We start from the raw sequence: 13,650 nt of genomic DNA, 5'->3' as shown, positions 1-13,650 counted from the left end.
GAGTCAGATTCTGTTTACACACCTGAAAGACTGATCTGGTGCCAAAATTAAGGTGTAAAGCTTACAGGTACCATTCTCCCCAGTCAGCCAGCTGCACTGGGCGAGGGGAAGCCACGCAATTGCTGCTTAAAAGCAAAACAAAAATAAAAACAAAAAATAAAAAAAATTTTTAAAAGAAGGAAGAGTAGGGTTCTCAGCAGCACACAGTTCTATTTCTTTTCTTTTCTTTTCTTTCTTTCTTTTTTTTTTTTTTTTTTTTTTTTGGTTTTTTGAGACAGGGTCTTTCTGTGTAGCCTTGACTGTCCTGGGCTTGCTTTGTAGACCAGGCTGGCCTCGAACTCACATCGATCCACCTGCCTCTGCCTCCCGAATGCTGGGATTAAAGGCGTGCACCACCACACCCATCAGGGTTCCACATCTCAATACTCCATAAACTAGGTATGAAGGTGCACATGTCTGTAATCCCAGGATTTAAGAGGAGGAGTTGGGAATATTGGAAGTTCAGGGTTATCCTCAGCTTCCTCCTCAGTAAGTTCAAGGCAAGCCTGGGCTACCTGAGACCCTGTCTCAAAAAAAAAAAAAAACCCACCAAAACCAAAAAAGACAAGACAGAAAGGTGGGTTTTGGCTATGGCTATAGTTATGTCAGCACAAAGTGGCAGCACAGGGTGTCCACCACCACTATAGGTCGCGCTGATGCTGGACAGCAGGGTGCTGCCGGCTGTGACAGCTTTTGTTGCTGTCTTTGCCTTTTGGAAACAAGAACTCATATAACAGAGCCTGGCCTTGACCTCCTCACATTGCTCCTGCCTCCCCCTCCCAAGGGCTGGGCCTCCCAGGATGTACTACCATAGGGAGTTTGCTGTAGCTCTTACATACACCTAGGAAGTTGACTGCTCCATCCCTGGCAGCGGCTGGGATGGTTGCCGTTTCTAGGAGGGCCTGAGTATTGGGATTCGGCAACCCTCCAGAACAGACAGGATTACAGCTCTCAGCTTGGCCCTACAGCCTTGGCAACTCCACGGTGCGGTTCCTGCTACCGGGACCTGTGGTTTCCTTTTCCCCTCTCTGGCTCACTGCAGGCTTCTGTCTTTCAGCCTCCACTTTCCACCCTCTCTGGGCTTCTTCAGTCCCTTTTCTTCCTGGCCTGGCTGCTCCTTGCCCGATGGTTCAGGTTTCTCTTACTGCTGCAGCGCCGTAGTTACAGCCTATGTAAAGCAGCTTCTGCCCAGTCTGCTGCGTTAGAGGCTCAGTGCCCCGCCAGGCTCTGCTGTCCCCACCACCAGGGCCTCCCCCTCCATCGCTTTCTGCTTTGCCACTTGTCTCTCCACATTCGGCCTGTACTATGGACAGCACACAAGAGATGACCACCGGGAGCAGCTGTGGTCAACTGTGGTATCATAGAACATGGCAACCCGGGACCGTGTCCCCAGGCTGACCTGCTGTCCCCAGCTGGCCTGCCACATGAGCCCTACAGCCTGCTTAAATTGCCAGAGGAGGCAGTGGACCAATCATAAGGAGCCTCTGGTGTGGATGAAGCGTTGTGTGTGTACCAAGCACAGCAATGCCATTAGCACCGGTCACCAGGTCTCACTAAATTGCCCAGGTTGACTTTGAATTTGGGATTCTCCTATGTCAGCCTCCCATGCTGCTCGGATGACAAGCCTGAGCCATCAGACCTACCTGCTAGTAAAGAGCCAAAATTGGCTGGTGATACGAAGCTGAGAGATTGTCCACCTAGCATGCCCAGGGCCCTGAGATCACTTGCCAGCGCTGCTTAAACTGAATGTGGCAGAATACCCTTTTGGTTTCAACACCTCAAAGGTATAGGCTGGGATGAGGAGCTCGTGTTAAATTTAAGACCCGCTATGTAAGACCCTGTCTCAAAAAAAAAAAAAAAACAAGTGCCTCCCCCCAAAAAAACCAAAAACAAAACCCAGGAAAATAAACTAACTTTTAAAAATAGCAGAGGCAGAGGCATGTGGATCTCTGTGAATTTGTGGCCAGCCAGTCTACAGAGTCCAGGACAGCCAAGGTTATACAGAGAAACCATGTCTTGAAAAACAAACAAATCGCCAGGTGTGGTGGCACATGCCTTTAATCCCAGCACTCAGGAGGCAGAGGCAGGCAGATCTCTGTAAGTTCGAGGCCAGCCTGGTCTACAAAAGTGAGTCCAGGATAGAGAAACCCTGTCTCAAAAAACAAAAAACAAAAAACAAAACAAAAAAAAGAATATTTGAAAATAAGAAGGAAACTTACCAGTTGTGGGGGCTGCCACTTAGAATCTCAGGACTTGGAAGGTGGAGGCAGAAGGAGGAGGATCGTGATGCCAGCCTGGGCTACAGTGTTGATTCCCTATTTAAAAAAAGGGGGGGAGGGCTGGGTGTGGAGGTGTATGCTTTTAATCTCAGCCCCCAAGAGGTGAGTTCTTGTGAGGTGAATCTCTGTGAGCTCAGCATGGTCTACACAGCAAGTTTAAGGTCAGCCAGGGCTACATAGAGAGACCCCCATCTCAACAAAACAGCCTGGGCTGGAGAGATGGCTCATCAGTTAAGAGCATTTACTGCTCTTGCAGAGGACACACACTGAGTTCCCAGCACCCACAGGGTTGTTCACAGCTATATGTATTTGTTTTTATTTGTGTTTTCTTTTTTTTTCTTTCTTTCTTTCTTTTTTTTTTTTTTCTTTTTGGTTTTTTGAGACAGGGTTTCTCTGTGTAGCCTTGACTGACCTGGACTCATTTCGTAGACCAGGCTGGCCTGGAACTCACAGCATTCACCTGCCTCTGCCTCCCAAGTGCTGGGAATAAAGGCGTGCGCTACCAACACCCGGCTTTGTTTGTGTTTTCAAGATAAGGTTTCTCTGTGTAGCCTTGGCTGTCCTAGACTCCCTCTGTAGACAAGGCTGGCCTTGAACTCATAGCAATCCACCTGCCTCTGCCTCTCTCGAGTGCTGGGATTAAAGGTGTGTGCCACCACGCCTGGCTGCTCACAGCTATATGTAACTTGAGATTTGATGCTTCTTTTGACCTGTGTGGGCACCAGGCACACACATAATGCACACATGCAATGCAAACAAACACATATACACATAAAATAAAATAAACAAGCCAAGTCAAAAAAGAAAAAAAACGAGGCCAAATGTCCACAGGGACTCCAACCTCTGAACGCACAATAGCTTTGTTCATAACAGCTTCTAACTGACAAAACCCAGATGTCGAGCAGCTGGTCCAGGGTTCTGCAAGCCAGAGAGCCTGGGGCCTGTGGAGCCAGCCAGCTGCCCAGCCAAACCCACCCACTTTACTAATAGTGGATTTAGACGTTTGCCACAAGTATCCTTGTGGCCTGAAACCCTCTCAGGTCTATCACAGGAAAGTTCCCTGAGCTTGCCAGTGGAACAAATCAACACACTGTCAAACACTTGCCATATAAGGAGGCAAGTGCGTGCAGCAGGAGTGACTACCAGAACTCAGCAGAAGGCTGGGCGTGGTGGTCCCTGCCTGTAACCCCAGCTGTAGGATGGAACAGGAATACGAGGCATTCAAGCCAGCCAGGGAGTGAGACCCTGTCTATGTGTCGATGTGTGTGAGTGCATGCGCCTGCACTCGTGTCATTTCTCAGGAACCATCCATCCCCCTTTGTTCTGAGACAGGGTTGTTCACTGGGTTGGTGCTCACATAAGTTAGATAGGTGGCCAGCAAGCTCCAGGGATCCTAGTCTCTACCCCCCAGCCCTGAATTACAGGCACATGCTAGGCTTTTTTCTTTCTTTCTTTCTTTCTTTCTTTCTTTCTTTCTTTCTTTCTTTCTCTTTCTAGACAGGGTTTCTCTGTGTAACCCTGGACTCAATTTGAAGATGAGGCTGCTCACCAATTCACAGAGATCTGCCTGCCTCTGCCTCCCAAGCCCTGCGATTAAAGGCATGCGCCACTACGGCCAGCTCAAGACTCTTTTTTTATTTTTTTGAGACAGGGTTTCTCTGTGTAGCCTTGGCTGTCCTGGACTCCCTTTGTAGACCAGGCTGGCCTTGAACTCACAGCAATCCTCTGCCTCCTGAGTGCTGGGATTAAAGGCGTGAGCCACCACACCCGGCCTCAAGACCCTTTCTTAAAAGTGTAAGACCAAAATGCTGGAGAGATGGCTCAGTGGTTAAGAGCACTGTCTGCTCTCCCAGAGGTCCTGAGTTCAATTCCCCACACCCACATGGCAGCTAACAACTGTCTGTAACTCCAGTTTCAGAGGATCTGACACACCCTCTCATAGACAGACAGACATACCTGCAGGCAAAACACCAATGCAAATAAAATAAGCAAATTATTTTTTTTTTAAAGTGTAAGACCAAGCCAGGTGCTGTGGTCCACACCTGTAATCCCAGCACTCAGGGAGGCAGAGTTAGGCAGATCTCTGAGTCTGAGGCCAGCCTGGTCTACAAAGTGAATCCAGATAGCCAAGGTTACATAGGAAACCCTGTCTTGGAAAAAAAAAAAAGTGTAAGACCAGCCAGGCATGGGAATGCATGCCTTTAATCCCAGCAGAAACATGCAGACCAGCATAGCCAGGACTAGAGAGACCCTGTCTAAAAAATAAAATAAAATAACAAATAAATAAACTATCTCTTTAAAAGTATAAAAGCCACAGGCTGCAAAGATGGCTCAGCCATTAAGAGTGCCAGCCGGTCACTCAGAACACTGTAGTTTGGTTGCCAGCATCCACTTCTAGCAGGTAACAACCTGCAGTTCTGGGGGACTTGAGGCCTTTGCAGGCATCCACACACACATGCATACACCCACTCACACAGACATCCTTTTTTTTTTTTTGAGACAGGGTTTCTCTGTGTAAAAGCCTTGTCTGTCCTGTACTCGCTTTGTAGACCAGGCTGGCCTCGAACTCAGAGATCCGCCTGCCTCTACCTCCTGAGTGCTGGGATTAAAGGCGTGCGCCACTACGCCTGGTTTACAAACACTTTTTAAAAAGAGTCAAGGTCGCATGTCCCATGAAAGTCTTCACTTACCAGGAAACTGGGACAGAGGAGAGGACATCCTATTTGGACTCTAGGTGAGAGAAGCATGGGAGAATGGGGAAATAGAAGGATCCAGAGGGTCCTAGAAACCTACAAGAAGAACATTATGATGGGTGGATCTGGGCCCAGGGGTCCCGCTCAAACTATGGCACCAGCCAAGGACAATACATGCAGTAAACTTCGAACCCCTACCCAGATCTAGCCAATGGACAGGACATTCTCCACAGTTGAGTGGAGAGTGGGGTATGACTTTCACACAAACTCTGGTGCCCCATGTTTGACCACATCCCCTGGATGGGGAGGCCTAGTGGCACTCAGAGGAAGGATAGCAGGCTACCAAGAAGAGACCTGATACCCTATGAGCATATACAGGAGGAGGTCCCCTCAGTCACAGTCATAGGGGAGGGGAGTAAGGGGAAAATGGGAGGGAGGGAGAAATGGGAGGATACAAAGGGATGGGATAATAATTGAGATGTAATATGAATAAATTAATAAAATATATTAAAAATGTTTAATAAAAAACATTTTAAACATTAAAAAAAAAAGAGTCAAAGTTAGCTGCTGGTAGCACATGGTAGTAATCGCAGTGCTTGGGAGGACAAGGCAGAAGGACTGCTGCGAACTGGAGGTTTGTCTGGGCTACACAGTGAATTCCAGACCCGGCAAGACCATGTCTTAAAAAAGGGAAAACCAAGGGGGGCGTGGTGTGGCACATGCCTTTAATTCCAGTATCGCAGAGGCAAGCTGATCTCTAAGAGAAAAAGGCCAGCCTGGTCTACGTGTTCAGAGTTTCAGGCCAGTCAAGGTTACAGAGTGAAACCCTGTCTATAAATAAAACAAATGCAATTAAACAGTATTTGCAAAACTGCGCAAGAGAGAGAGGGCCGGGGCGGGCGGAGTCCCCAGGGAGGGAAGGCCTGGCTTCCAGCCTGCAGGGCAGGGCGTCCCGGGTTTCCTCCAAACCCAGCACCAGGGCAGCAAAGGAGAGGAGGTGCCCGGGAGCCCACTGCACCTTCAACAGGAATCGGGTCTTCTGGGTCCACTGAAGCCCTGTCTGGGACTCAGCGCGGGAGCCTCTGCACAGGATCCTAATCCTAACGTTTACTCGAGAAGCGTCTCCTCCCTAGGCGGGGCCCCTCAAGTCCCGGCCTGCCCGCCCCGCCCACTGACGTCAGGCGTCCCGCCCTTTCCCCCGCCCTTTGCGGGCTGCGGCGGGACATCCGCCTTCCCATTGGTCTGGACCTCCAGCAGGAGCGCCTGTGATTGACGGACGTTCCCGTCGCTCCCGCCTCCGATCCGGGCGCGGCGCGCGATTGGCTGTAGCAGTGGAGAGTCCTCGATGCCCGGCCTGGGCGGCGCGGACGAGGCCTGAGGTGGCGGCGCGAGAGGCAGGTGAGCTGCGGCGAGCGGGCTCAGGGGACGAGTGGAACGGGAAACGGGGGACGGGGGAGGGCACAGAGGTCGGCTCCGCGGGCACTGGGGGACTGTTTCACGGCGGGCTGGCATGTAGGTGGCGGGGACGGCCCCAAGTGGGAACCGCCAACCGGCCACGACGCGCGTGACGCCCTTCGCGCTGCCAGGCCGCGCGCCCCGGCGTCCTAAGTCCAGTGTCCCCTGTGCCCCGCCACTCTGATCCCCGCTCGTCCAGGACGCCTGGCGTGTGGGGTTCCGGGGTCTCCTGCTACCCGTTGAGGCGCGCCCGCGCAGGCACCGTCCGGGGGGGGGGGCGCGCCCTCTCGGGGCGCAGGTGTTGCAGGTGCGGTAAAGGGCACCGGCCCGAGTAGCGAGTCCCCTGGCCTGGGCACCCTACCACCCTACACTTGTTGGTTATTCCGGGCTAGTTGGCTTTTCGCCCCCCTAGCCCGGTGTGCAGGGCACTACCGAGGCTGGCCCGCTGGAGCTTTGTTGGATGCAGTCTGGGGACCCGTGGCCATCAGCCGGGGGAACTTTGCTGCTCCCCGCCGTGTGGTGTGTAGTGGAATCCTACGATGTGCGCTTCGCGCCCTCGGACAGATTCCTAATTAGATTTTACGGGCTCTTTCATTGCACATTTTAGATGTCTCCGGCGCTCTTTTTTTTCCTTCCTGGGCCCTAGCCTCATGTTCTCTACCAATCTCTTTCTCTCTTTCTTTTCCTTTTTGGCTTTTTTTTTTTTTTTTTGAAAGACAGGGTCTCACTACATAGTTTTGACTGTCTTGTTATGTAGACCAGGCTGGCCTCACAAAGATCCTCCTGCCTCTTTCCTGAGTGCTGAGGCAAAGAGGTGTGTACCACTAATCTTGCCCCCTCCTCTCATCTCTCTCTCTCATCTCTATCTCTCTCACCCACTCCCTCATCTCTCATCTCTAGCTCTCCATCTGTATTTATTTTAAGACAGGGCCTTAGGTAGCCCAGGCTGGCCTAGAACTTGTTTTATATTATTGGAAGATGACCTTGAGCTCCTGATCCTCCTGCCTCCACCTCCCTGCTGCTAGATTAGATTACAGTGCACAACTTGTCGCTGGGTATGGGGATGGAACCCAGGGCTTCTGTGAGTCCAGCCCTGGCCACGTGTTCTTTTTGTGGGGGGGAAGTGGGGGGTGGTTTCGAGACAGAGTTTCTCTTGACTGTCCTGGACTCACTTTGTAGACCAGGCTGGCCTCGAACTCACAGAGATCCGCCTGCCTCTGCCTCCTCAAGTGCTGAGATTAGAGGCGTGAGCCACCACTGCCTGGCTCTGGCCACATGTTCTTGAGCATAGTTGCAGTACCTTCTGGTTCTTTTATGTCTTCTGTTTTTCTTGATCAGGCCTGCACACCCCTCCCCTGCCCCCCCCCCCCCCCCACACACAGAGTTTCTCTGTGTAGCCCTGGCTGTCCTGGAACTCACTCTGTGGACCAGGCTGACTCATAGAGATTCACCTGCCTCTGCCTCCTGAGGGCTGAGATTAAAGGTGTGCACCACCGGCTCAGGCCTGCACTTTTAAAGTGTGCAGGCTGTGGTGAACTCTATCCAGACTGTGGGTGTTATGTTTGAGCACTTTCCAGTCGCCTGAGAGCCTAGGAGAACTCTTCTGCCTTACCTTTTGGTCTCTCTGGTTTTGCCTTGGCCAGCTCTTTTGTAGCTCAGGCAAGCAGATCCTCCTGCTTCCAGCTCCCCACCTCTGGGATCACAGGTGTGTGCTGCCATGCTCCCACTTGAGAGTCGTGCCAGAGGTTTGGAGAGATACCTTTTGTTCTCCAAGGTTGGCAGCCTCAGTTGGTCCTTCTGGGAGAGAGCAGAGACGGGGTGAATGCGAGGTAGCCAGCTGCTGCTGCTGTGTGCATGTGATGAAATTCTCCACTCTAAACTGTGTATAACATTATGCAGCCATCACTATTATCTAGTTCCATCAGGCTTTCATCACCCTAAGGGAAACCCAGGACCCAGCAAGCACCCCTCCCGTTTTCTTTCTCAAAGTCTGTTAGCTGCCACTCTGCTTACAGACTTACAGACTGTGGATTTGCCTGTTCTGGTCATAGCTCATTTAAGGCTCATCTATGCCATGTAGCACGTGTCCCTATTCTATAGCTTTCTGTGGCCGAATAATTTCCTGCTCTCTCTCTCTATATATCATATATATTATATATACATATAAACATTTTATTTGCATGTGCATGTTTGCTGAGGTTAAGAGGACTACTTGCTGGGAGTCACTTGTCTCCTTCTCCTGTGTAAGTCCTGGGGAACAGAACCCGGGTCATTAGGTTTGGTAGCAGGCAGGTCTACCCACTGAACCACCATGAAGGCCCTATTAAATCTTGTTTATTCACATCAGTGGACATTTGGATTGTTTCCACCTGTTGGACTATTTAACTAGTGTTCCTGGGAACATGGGAACAAGTTTGTACTTGAACACCTGTGTGTGCGCGTGTGCGCGCCCGCCGGTGTACATGTTCTCGAGCACGTGGGAGGCCAGAGTTGATGTTGAGAACCTATCAATCACTCTCTACCTTTGTTTTTGTTTGTTTGTTTTGTTTAAGACAGGGTCTCGATATATAGCCCTGCTCCCTGGTTCTGTAGACCAGGCTGGCCCTGAACTCAAAGATGTGCCTGCTTCTACTTCTCAATTGCTGGGATTAAAGGCTTCCAGCACCATACCCTGCTACCTTAATTTTTGAAACACTGTCTCTCACCAGTACCTAAGGCTCACCAATTTGGCATAAACTGACTGGGCAACAACCTGCAGAGATCCTCCTGTCTCTGCCTGCCCAGTGCTAGGATTACAGTGGCAGGCTGCTTTCTGTGGGTCCTGGGGATCAGACTCAGGTCCATGTTGTATTCCAACTCTTCAGTGGCTGGGCCATGGAGCCAGCCCCTGAACACCTGTTTTTAATTCTTGGAGTATAGACCTAGGAGTAGAATTGCTGGGTCACATGGTAGTTCTATGTTTAACGCTGCGCATAGCATCCAGACTGCTTTTCCGAATGGCTGCATGTTTTACACTCCCACCTACAATGTGGGAGAGGCCCACTTTCTCCACGTCTTTGGCAATACTTGTTTTCCTTCCGTCCACCCCCCCCCATCTTAGTGAGTGTGAAGTGTATCTTTGACTTTGATCTGCATTTCCCAGATGACACAATGATGTGTGTGGATTGTTGCTTTAGGTCCTCATTTGCCATCTGTCTTTGAAGGGATGCCTGTTCTGTCCCTTCATGTGTGCTCTCGCGCTCTCTCTCTCTCTCTCTCCCTCTCTCTCTCTCTCTCTCTCTCTCTCTCTCTCTTTCTTCCCTGTTTCTTTGAATGTAGACCAAGCTGGCCTGGAACTCACAGTCCACCTGCCTCTCCTTCCCTGAATGATGGGATGAGAGGTGTGAGCCACCATGCCTGGCCCTTCCTTCTTTTAGTTAGGTTGTCTTGGTGCGTTGTGGAGTTGTTTATATATTCTGTCTTATCAGACTCATACATGACTTGCCAACACCCCCTCCCCTGTCTGTCTCTCCTTGAGATAGCATCTCAGCATAATCTTAGACTGTTTCAAACCCATGTTCCTTCTGCCTTACCTTCCTGGGTGCTGGCATTACTGGTGTTTGCTACCATACTTGTTTCGCCTTTGACCCCTCCCCTCCCCCTAATTATTATTTGTGTGTCATACTTCTGGGCATGTGTGTGTATGTGGAAGTCAGAGGACAGCTTAGTGGAATCAGTTCTCTTCTTCTACCTTAAGTGGGTCCTGAGGGTAATCTTTGTTGCAAGTGCTTTTCACCACTGAGCCATCTTGCCAGCTGTGGCTATTCATCTTTTTGATAGTGTTTTGCTGTTGTTTGTTTTGAGACAGGGAGTCACTGTGTAGCCTTGGCTGGCCTGGAACTCACTATGTAGACCAGGTTGTTTCAAACTTTGCAGTCATCTACCCCTGTCTCTTGAGCATTTTTAGTACTCAAAGTGATAAAGCCTGATTTGTGTTTGTTTGTTTTTATTTTTCTTTAGGTGGGCATATTGCAAATCCCAGGTCATGAAGACTTGTCTGCCTGTGCCCTTTTTAAAAGTTTGGTGGTTTTTATAGTTCTATTTGGGTCTTTGACCTGTTGTGGGTTCACTGTGGGCTATGACATCTGAGGGTCTGACTTTATTCTTCCCATGGAAGGTCAACTGTTCCAGCACCATTTGCTAAAGAGACCTTCTCCCTTTGTCAGCTGGCCCCAGACAGAAGGTTTACCTTTGACCCTGTATGCCATTCTGTTGGAGTATGTCTGCCTGTATGCCAGGACCACATGGGCTTGAAATTTAAGTGACTCTCCAGCTCAGCTCATTTCTCCAGACTCATTTGCTCTCTGGAAACCTCTGCTGTTCTGTGTAAATGAGGACTGGCTTTTCCAGGTTTGTAGAAAGGGCCCTTGGGGTATTGACAAGGGTGACAGTGCATCTGTAGATCCCTTGGGCAGCATTGCTTGTCAGGATAGAAATTTTTTGTTGTGTTTTGTTTGTGGAATTTTTACATTTCCTTGTGCCTTTCAGTGCCCGGTGCTGCCTTGGGTGGTTAAAGTGATTCCCAAGGCTTCCTTGTCTTTGATGCTGTTGTGGAAGGGATTCTCAATTCCACTTGACCTTGTTCCCTGCCAGCATGTGGAAGTGCAGCTGGCTTCGTGTGGCTGTGTAGCTGCCGCTTAGGTGAATGTATTAGCTCTCATCATTCCCGGTTGTGCTTTAGGATATTCAGTGTATGAGAGCCTGTGCGCTGAGAGTAAAGGTTGCCTGACTGCTCACTACTGCCTTTCCGTCTCTGTGCCTGCTCCCCCACCCCCCACCTTGTAAGGGAGTTCCCGCCCAGACGGACTTGTCTTTGTAGCTGAGGAGGACCCTGAACTCCTTCTGCCTCCACCTCCTGAGTGCTAGGGTTCCATGAGCACCACCACACCTGGTTTATGCAGTGCTGGGGACGGAGTCCACGGGGTTGTATATGAGAAGTGTGCGTTCTGCCTGCAGAGCCACATGCTTTTACCTTATTTTTAATTTTGCAAGGTGGGGTCTGCTTTGTAGGTCAGACTTGGAGTTCTACCTTCCAGGAGCTAGGAATGCAAATGGGAGCCACCACACCTAGCTTGTTAAATACTGTGTTATAAGTGAAGGAGTGTGGGGAGTCTCCAGTGCACTTTCTGTACCTACTGCCATGGTCATGTGCTTTTAAATTTTATTTTTATTTATTTATTTTTTAATTTACTTATTCACTTTACATCCCTCTTCAACTCCCAGCCCCACTCTCCCTCCTTTTAATCCTCCTCTGCCATACCTCAGAAGAGGGGAGCCCCCTTCCAATCTCCCTGGGCTCATCAAGTCGTATCAGGACTGTCCTCTTCCCCCAAAGCCTGGCAAGGCAGTCCTGCCAAGGGGAAGTGATTGAAAAGCCGACAAGTCCATGTTGGAGAGAGCTCCCACGCCCCTTTCTAGGGAACCCACATGAAGCCTGAGCTGGCCGTCAGTTACGTCTGTGTAGGGGGCCTAGGTCCATCCATGCAAGGTCCTTGGTTGGAGCTTCAGTATCAGCAGGCCCCTCTGCACCCTCCTCTGTTGGTCTTCTTGTGGTCATGTTGTTTTGCCTGAGGGAGTTCACCCTTCTGGGTTTGTGAGTCCAGTGTTCTCCCAGGTACTCTGCTCCTTTTGGGGTCACATCCCATAAACCAAGCCAGTTTGCATTTGCTCCCAACAAACAACAGCAGCAATTTTAGAAGTCAGCCTCAGGACTCTTGCCCTCCCTTAAAGGTCTCAAGTGAGGCAAGAGAGTCCCAGGGGCTGGCAGGATGCCCCCAGGGCCCTGATCTTCAGGCTGCTGCTCCTGAGTGCCTGGAGGAGGGCGTGCCTTGTTGCTCAGGTTGAATGCTCAAGGGGCTGGCCCTGGATCCTGGCTGGAGGCTTGCCATGCCACTTTCTCGATGGAAAACATGTTCTTGTTTTCTCCTCCCTACTCCCCAAATTTGGAACGCACTGCCATTCTGGACCTCCTACCGCACTAGATTTTCCGATGGTGAATCTGAGAATGCTAGCTCTGTGTCTGAAACCAGTCCCTTCACAGTTGACAGAGGAACAGCTCTCACTGAGGTGCTGGACTCTGATGGGCTCTGCTCATCAAGCAACGCCGCCATCTATGCTGATCAGGCAGGCGCTCCCTGTTCTCTTAGAGGTGTGGGTCATAAATTTTAGTGTGGAGACAAGGTCTCTATGACAGATGCCTCTTGACCTTTGCAGAATTAAGCTGCAAGTCACAGACAGGTGGTGTGAAAGGTTTCCCCAGCGGCAGAGAGGATTCCCTCAGGGCATGTGTGGTTTCAGAGTGTCTTTGTCTGCCTACACTGCTGCTGTGTCTTTCCGCTCTATTTGTTTTTCAGTCTTGGGCATTGAACTCAGGTCCTTGCACAAGTTTATTTTATTTTATTTTATTTTATTTTATTTTATTTTATTTTTGAGGCAGCGTCTTTGTGTATAACCCTGGCTGGGCTAGAACTTTCTTTGTAGACCAAGCTGACCTGCAACTCAGAGATCCACCTTCTGGTACCTGGGATTATAGGGGTGTACCACCTTGCCTGGCTTTTATTTATTTATATATTTTATTGTTTTTTATTTATTTATTTTTATTTTTGGATTTTCGAGACAGGGTTTCTCTGTGTAGCCTTGGCTGTCCTAGACTCACTTTGTAGAACAGGCTGGCCTCGAACTCACAGCGATCCGCCTGCCTCTACCTCCTGAGTGCTGGGATAAAAGGCATGCGCCACCATGCCTGGCTATTTATTTATTTTTAAAGTAGAGCCTGACTTTGTAGACCAGGCTAGCCTCTAATTCTCAATGTTCTTACCTCAGCTTAGTTACAAGTATGCCCTACCAAACTTGGTCTAAGGTGGTGGTGGTGGTGGTGGTGTGTGCTCACGCATGTGCGCATGTGTGTGTAATACTAATTTACTGACATTTTTTTCAATAAGTGTGCCAGAATTATTTATTTATTTTGAGACAGGGAGGACCTGTAGCCATGCTGGCTTGGAACTTGCAATCCTCCTGCATCAGCCTTTGTAGTTGTATACTAGTCTTGCAGAAATTTGGTTTTACAAGAAATTACTCTGGGATATTCTCAACCATAGAACACTTTTCTAGCATACAAAATGCCTTGGGTTTCATCTCCAGCACTG

The 13,650-nt window shown here is 49.8% G+C and overlaps 1 protein-coding gene across 7 annotated transcripts in view; it reads left to right on the top strand.

The window, feature by feature from the left end:
* The first annotated feature begins 6,305 nt into the window (after window positions 1-6,305).
* The window catches only part of SUN1 (Sad1 and UNC84 domain containing 1), a 49,762-nt gene continuing 42,417 nt past the window's right edge, over window positions 6,306-13,650 (top strand). For 6 of the 7 annotated variants that reach the window (XM_084764248.1, XM_084764246.1, XM_084764245.1 and 3 more), the window contains exon 1: window positions 6,330-6,409. The gene's annotated coding sequence lies outside the window, so the exon portion shown is untranslated. Of the gene's footprint in view, window positions 6,410-13,650 lie in introns of all 7 variants that reach the window. The other variant, XM_084764247.1, reaches the window with a different exon arrangement.

This window comes from Acomys minous, assembly GCF_964271855.1.
Source record: "Acomys minous genome assembly, chromosome: 16".
Classification (NCBI taxonomy): Eukaryota; Metazoa; Chordata; class Mammalia; order Rodentia; family Muridae; genus Acomys; species Acomys minous.
Note: the sequence above shows the minus strand (reverse complement) of the source record. Positions and strands in the feature narration are given on the sequence as shown.